Genomic DNA, 7273 nt, shown 5'->3' on the forward strand with positions numbered 1-7273 from the left:
CTGCTGTACAACAAAGCGAGTCAGCCATACATACACATATATCTCCTCCTTTTTGGATTTCCTTCTTTTACAAAAATATGACTATGATGAGTTAAAGAAGATAAATGGCTGATGTTGACAGAGATGGCTATATTGTATCCATGTTGTGGAAACGTCTAGTTGAGAGGATAGAAGAGATGTAACAGAAGCTGGATGGGGTAGGACGGAGGGCAGGCGTGGTGAGCGTTTATTGCTGCTGCTGGATGGACATCCCTTCCCTCTGCTTTTACCTGTGGTGCTCACCACACCTTACCTCTGTTTCTCTAATCTGCGAAATCTCCTCTAAGCACTTCTAATCTTTACATCTATCCCAGGGATTTTGTGATTTTATGTTTATTTAGTTGAAAACACTGTCTTTTTCCTTTGGATTTCTCCTTTGTCAAATGGATCATTTGTAAGCATGTTGTTAATTTCCAAACATTTGGCTTTTTGCAGATATCTTTATGTTAATGATTCAGTTAATTTCATTGTGATCAAAAGACATACATTTTATAGTCTTGATCTTTTTTAATTATGGGCTTTTTATGGTCCAGAATATAGTCATTCTTGGTAAATATTACATGTGTACTTGAAAAGAATGTGTACTCCATTGTTGTTGACTGGTATGTTCTATACGGGTCTGTTTGGTTTGGTTTATTCATGTTTTGTTTCTGTTTCAGCTTGTGGGATCTTAGTTCCTTGACTGGGGATTGAACCCAGGCCCCTTGCAGTGGAAGTGCAGAGTTCTAACCACCGAACCACCAGGGAATTCCCCATTCATGTTTTCTATATTTTTAGTGATCTTCACCAAGTTGTTCAAGTCCTGAAAAGTGTTAAAACATGCAATGCAATTGTGGGCTTATCTAATCCTTCCTCCAGTTCTATCAGTTTTTTACTTCCTTTTTTGAGGTTCTGTTATTAACTGTATATACATTTAGGTCTGTTCTCTCCTCTTGATGGATTAATCAATTTGTTATTATAAACATATCCCTTTATCTTTTAATATTTCTTGTCCAAAAGTGTTTTCTCCGTGTTAATGTAGCCCCTTAAACTTACCTTCAATTAGTGCTTTGATGGTGTATCTTTTTGCATTCTTTTACTTTTAACTTGCTTGTGTCTACAGTTTTATTTATTTATTATTATTTTTTTGCCATCCCATTGTCAGACACATTATTCCACTTGGTCAGATTATGTTTCTTTGCTCATCTTTTGGTTTTCAGAATGAGTCTAGCTCTTATTTGCAAATGCATTGAACTCACAAGTCCTTTCATCTCCATGTACTACTAAAACTTCCATGTTTCTAAATTTTAACTTTAAAAAAAAAGTTGTCTCTTTATTTGTCTGCACTGGGCCTTAGTTGCAGTATGTGGGATCTTTAGTTTGGGCATACAACTTCTTGGTTGAAGCATGTGGGATCTAGTTCTCTGGCAAGGGGTCGAACCCAGGCCCCCTACATTGGGAAGGCAGAGTCTTAGTCACTGGACCACAAGGGAAGTCCCTCTAAATTTCAAGTTTTGCAGATGGGTGGAAAATATGGTACGGGGAGGGACTGGGAAGGGGTTTCAGGATGAGGAACACATGTACACCCGTGGTGGATTCATCTTGATGTATGGCAAAACCAATACAATATTGTAATTAGCCTCCAATTAAAATAAATAAATTTATATTAAAAAATTAGTGTCTACAGTTTTAAAGTGGGTTCTTATAGATAGACAAAATTGGTTCTTGCTTTTCTTAATCCAGTCTAACAATCTCTGCTTTTAATTGCAGTGTTTAGATTACCTATATTTAATGTGATTATTGATACGTCTGGGTTTAAATCTACCATATTGCTGTTTGTTGTCTATCTTTTTCCTTTTTTTTTTTTGCATTATTTTTATGATTCCAATTGATCTCTCTGTTGGCTTATTAGCTATACCTCTACCTTGTCTTGTTATTGGTTCCTCTACCATTTACAATATATTGGTACATCTTTAACTCATCACAGTCTACTCGCAGACAGTGTTAAACCATTCCACGTGAAGTGTAAGAAACTTTTTTCTTCTTTTGTACTATGGTCGCATTTTACTCCTTTGTATGTTATAAACACCATGGGATGCTGGTATTATTTTATTTTCAATAGACAGTTTTAATAAAGAGATATAGACAGTTTTAATAAAGAGATATAGACAGTTTTAATAAAGAGATTAAACAGTGGAAAATATCTTTCATATTAGTCCACATATTCCTCTTGATTCCTTTGGGTAGATACAAATTTCCAAATAGTATTATTCCTCATGCTTGAAGGATTTCCTTTAGTATATTTTAGAGTGCAGCTATGCTGGTAATGAATTTTCTCAGATATTGTTTGTTTTCAAAAGTGTTTAGCTCACTTTCGTTTCTGAAAGATACTTTTGTTGGGCACAAAACTCTAGTTGATAGCTTTATTTTCTTCTGGTTTGCACAGTTTCTGACATAGACTCTTCTGTCATTCTTATCTTCATTTCTCTGTACATAATGTATTTGTTTTCCTCTGACTGCTTGTAAGAATTTCTTTTTAACAATTTTTTTCAGTAATTTGATTATTAAGTGGTCTGTTGCATTTTTATTTTATTTTTAATCAATATCTGTATTGAAGTATAGTTGATTTACAATATTGTGTTAATTTCTGCTGTGCAGCAAAATAATGCAGCCATACATACATATACATTCTTTTAAAAATATTCTTTTCTATTATGGTTTATCATAGGATATTGAATATAATTCTCTGTGCTATACAGAGACTTTGTTGTTTATCCATTCTATACATAAAAGTTTATATCTGTTAACCTCAACCTCCCACTCCATCTACAGGGAACCCTCCTTAGTGATCTGTGGTGACCTAAATGGGAAGGAAATCTAAAATAGATTGGATACTTTTGTATACTGATTCATTTTGCTGTACAGCAGAAACTAACACAACGTTGTAAAGCAACTATGAAAGTGAAAGTGAAGTTGCTCAGTCGTTTCCAACTTTTTGCAACCCCATGGACTGTAGCACGCCAGGCTTCCCTGTCCTTCACCAACTCCCAGAGCTTGCTCAAGCTCAGGTCCATCGAGTTGGTAGTGCTATCCAACCATCTCATCCTCTGTCATCCCCTTCTCCTCCTGCCTTCAGTCTTGCCCGGCATCAGTGTATTTTCCAGTGAGTCAGTTCTTCACATCAGGTGGCCAAAGAATTGGAACTTCAACTTCAGCATCAGTCCTTCCAGTGAACACTCAGGACTGATCTCCTTTAGGATGGACTGGTTGGATCTCCCTGCTATCCAGGGGACTCCCAAGAGTCTTCTCCAGCACCACAATTCAAAAGCATCAATTCTTTGGTGCTCAGCTTTCTTTATAGTCCAAGTCTCATATCCATACATGACTACTGGAAAAACCATAGCTTTGACTAGATGGACCTTTGTCGGCAAAGTAATGCCTCTTCTTTTAAATATGCTGTCTAGGTTGGTCACAGCTTTTCTTTCCAGGAACAAGTGTCTTTTAATTTCGTGGCTGCAGTCACCATCTGCAGTGATTTTGGAGCCATGAAGTGATGGGACCAGATGCCATAATCTTCATTTTTTAAAAGTTGAGTTTTAGGCCAGCTGTTTCACTCTTCTCTTTCACTTTCATCAAGAAGCTCCTCAGTTCCTCTTCGCTTTCTGCCATAAGGGTGGTGTCATCTGCATATCTGAGGTTATTGATATTTCTCCTGGCAATCTTGATTCCAGCTTGTGCTTCATCCAGCCTGTCATTTCTCATGATGTACTCTGAATATAAGTTAAATAAGCAGGGTGACAATATACATGTACTCCTTTCCCAATTTGGAACCAGTCCATTTTTCCATGTCCGGTTCTAACTGTTGCTTCTTGACCTGCATACAGATTTCTCAGGAGGCAGGTCAGGTGGTCTGGTATTCCCATCTCTTGAAGAATTTTCCTCAGTTTTTTGTGATCCACACAGTCAAAGGCTTTAGGGTAATCAATAAAGCAGAAGTAGATGCTTTTCTGGAACTCTCTTGCTTTTCCAATAATCCAATGGATGTTGGCAATTTGATCTCTGGCTACTCTGCCTTTTCTAAATCCAGCTTGAACATCTGGAAGTTCTTGTTCACATACTGTTGAACCCTCACTTGAAGAATTTTGAGCATTACTTTGCTAGGGTATGAGATGAGTGCAATTGTGCGGCAGTTTGAACATTCTTTGGCATTGCCTTTCTTTGCAATTGGAATGAAAACTGAACTTTTCCAGTCCTGTGGCCACTGCTGAGTTTTCTAAATTTGCTGGCATATTGAGTGAAGCACTTTCACAGCATCATCTTTTAGGGTTTGAAATAGCTCAGCTGGAATTCCATCACCGTCACTAGCTTTGTTTGTAGTGATGATTCCTAAGGTCCACTTGACTTCTCATTCCAGAATGTCTGGCTCTAGGTGAGTGATCACACCATCGTGGTTATCTGGGTCATTAAGATCTTTTTTATAGTCCTTTTGTGTATTCTTGCCACCTTTTATTAATAAATCTGCTTCTGTTGGGTCCATACCATTTCCATACCCATCTTCGCATGAAATGTTCCCTTGGTATCTCTAATTTTCTTGGAGAGATCACTAATCTTTCCCATTCTATTGTTTTCCTCTATTTCTTTGCATTGATCGCTGAGGAAGTCTTTATCTCTCCTTGCTCTTCTTTGGAACTCTGAATTCAGATGGATTTATCTTTCCTTTTCTTCTTTGCCTTTAGCTTCTCTTCTTAATGAAACTATCTATGAAACAGAAACAGAATAATGGACAGGCTGCATTTTTAAATGTTTGGTCTCCTTGGAGTCATTGAGCTTTTTTTTAGAACTGTGAGTTTATAGTTTTTATTTTCAATTTATTACTAGTAATGTTTTATTGTCAACAAGATCTATTTCTTTAAAAAATATTTTCTAGCTTTATTGAGGTATGATTGACAAACAAAAATTGTACAGTCACACCCCAAAGATATTGCAAGTTTGGTTCCAGACCATTACAGCAAAGCAAATATCCCAATACTGTGAAACACATGATTTTTTGCTTTCCTGGTGCATATAAAAGTTAAGTTTATACTATACTGTAGTTAAATGTGCAATACCATTTTGTCTAAAAAATATGCATACCTTAATTTTAAAAATATTCTATTGATAGAAAAATGCTAACCATCATTTGGCAGTGCAGGGTTGCCATAAACCTTCAATTTGCTAAAAACACAGTATCTGTGAAGTTCGATAAAGCAAAGCACAATAAAACAAGCTACACCTGCATATATTTAGGTTGTAACAATATGGTTACTTTAAGGTGTACAATGTGATGACTTAATATATGTATACATTGTGAAGTAATGACCACAATCAAGTTAATTAACATTTCCATTATCTCACATGGTTTCCATTTTTGTGTGTGTAGTGAGAATATATGATCTATTCTCTTAGCAAATTTCAAGTATACGTTACAGTATTATTAGTTATAATCACCATGCTCCATGCGGTACATTAGATCTCCAGAACTTGTTTGTCTTATAACTAGAAGTTTCTACCATTTGCATGTTTGGTAATTTTTCGTTGGATGCTGACATTATTGATTTTAGTTTGTTACTAGATGTCATTGTATTTTTTGGAAAAATACTGTTGGACTGACTTTATCTGACATGCAGTTATATTCTTTGGGATTAGTTTGATCTTTTGCAAGCTCAAAATTAGGCTTTGTTGGAGCAGATCCAGAGCAGCCTTTGGTTTGGGGTTAATTTAAACGATACCCTTTGGAAGACTCTAGTTGATGTCATTTGTACTATAAGGTCTTTCTACTTTGGCAGTGGTTGTGATGGTTTAGTTGCTAAATCATGTCTGACTCTTTTGCGACCCCATGGACTGTAGCCCACCAGGCTCCTCTGTCCATGGGATTTCCCAAGCAAGAAGACTGCAATGGGTTGCCATTTCCTTCGCCACTACGTTGGTGGCAATCTGAAATATTCTCGGTCCTGGGTGAGAATATTCTCAGTGAAATATTGGGTGAGATATTCTCAGTCCTGAAAGTTGTTCAGCCTGCTACTTTCTGGTGATTTTCTCATCAGCCTCAGGCAGTTTTATCTTATGCATGTGCAGGTCCTAAATTCAAAGGACCCTCTCTTCAGATCTTTCAAGCTCGCTCCCTCTTCCTGAGCAACTCTCTTCACTCTGGTACTCTCTCATACAAATTCTAGTCACTGGCCTTTCTGAACTCTGGTTTCTAGCTTCTCGACTCACCGAGATCACCAGGCAGTTTGGAATCCTTGTCCCTGCGTTGTAGCCTGCAAATAGCCTTCAGGCAGTATTCTAGGGCAGTTACAGAACTTACCACATTTGCTTCTCTTCTCACTGAGATCATGGTCCTGTGTTGTTCAATGTCTGAAAAATTGTTGTTTCATATATTTTGTCTGGTTTTCTAATTGTGTAATTTGAGATGGTAAATCCAATACCTGGCACTTCCTCATGCCCGAAATGAATGCCCCGTGTAATTGTTTTTAATTAGAAACATCTTCTAGTCAGCAGTATATGTAGTATATGTGTATTTTATATTTTAAGATATTAAATATATCTTAACAATAATAGAAGACAACATTTCAATATGCTGTGCCATCCCATCTTAACCCCGCTCTGTAGAAATAACCACTTCTTTAATTACTTAGGTTTTCTTATTATAGCTAATCCATATTTCTGAATAATGTATATCTACTGCTATTTCTCATTTATTTCTGATGTTATCTATTGATTTCCTTTTATAGTAGGAAAGATTAAGCTTTTTTATACCACATCTTGATTTCTCATCTTTCACCTTCCCAATAAAATTGTATCACAATTTTTTATATAACAAATAATTAGTTTTATATCATTATGACTATGCAAATATTGCTTACTTCAAACCCTAACATATTACTGTGATTCTGTTTTATTTCTCCTTCAGTTTTTATTATTCAAATTCATAATTACTTAATTTAAAAATATTTATTTCACCATTCACATGTTCTTAATCTTTTCCAAGTATTCCACTTTTAGGATATCATGCGGAGTTCTCCTCTTTTTATTGCGAGTGACTCTCCTCAGATTCTCTGCGATGCCCGGAAGCTGCAGCTCTGTTACCCTGGCGTTCCCCAGCCACTGTTTTCCTAAGTTGTATCCACTGCTTCCTGTTTTCTGTGTCATTATCTTTCTTGGTTTACTCCCTCTTTTTTTGCTGAAGTATGTGCTACGTAGTTTCCTAGTAAAT

At 36.4% G+C, this 7273-nt stretch overlaps 1 non-coding gene across 1 annotated transcript; it reads right to left on the minus strand.

The window, feature by feature from the left end:
• Positions 1-713: 713 nt before the first annotated feature.
• Positions 714-786, minus strand: TRNAG-UCC (transfer RNA glycine (anticodon UCC)). Its single transcript has one exon. It is a non-coding gene; the product is annotated as a tRNA-Gly (tRNA).
• Positions 787-7273: the final 6487 nt, after the last annotated feature.

The sequence above is a fragment of the Capricornis sumatraensis genome, chromosome 16, assembly GCF_032405125.1.
Source record: "Capricornis sumatraensis isolate serow.1 chromosome 16, serow.2, whole genome shotgun sequence".
In the NCBI taxonomy this organism is placed as follows: Eukaryota; Metazoa; Chordata; class Mammalia; order Artiodactyla; family Bovidae; genus Capricornis; species Capricornis sumatraensis.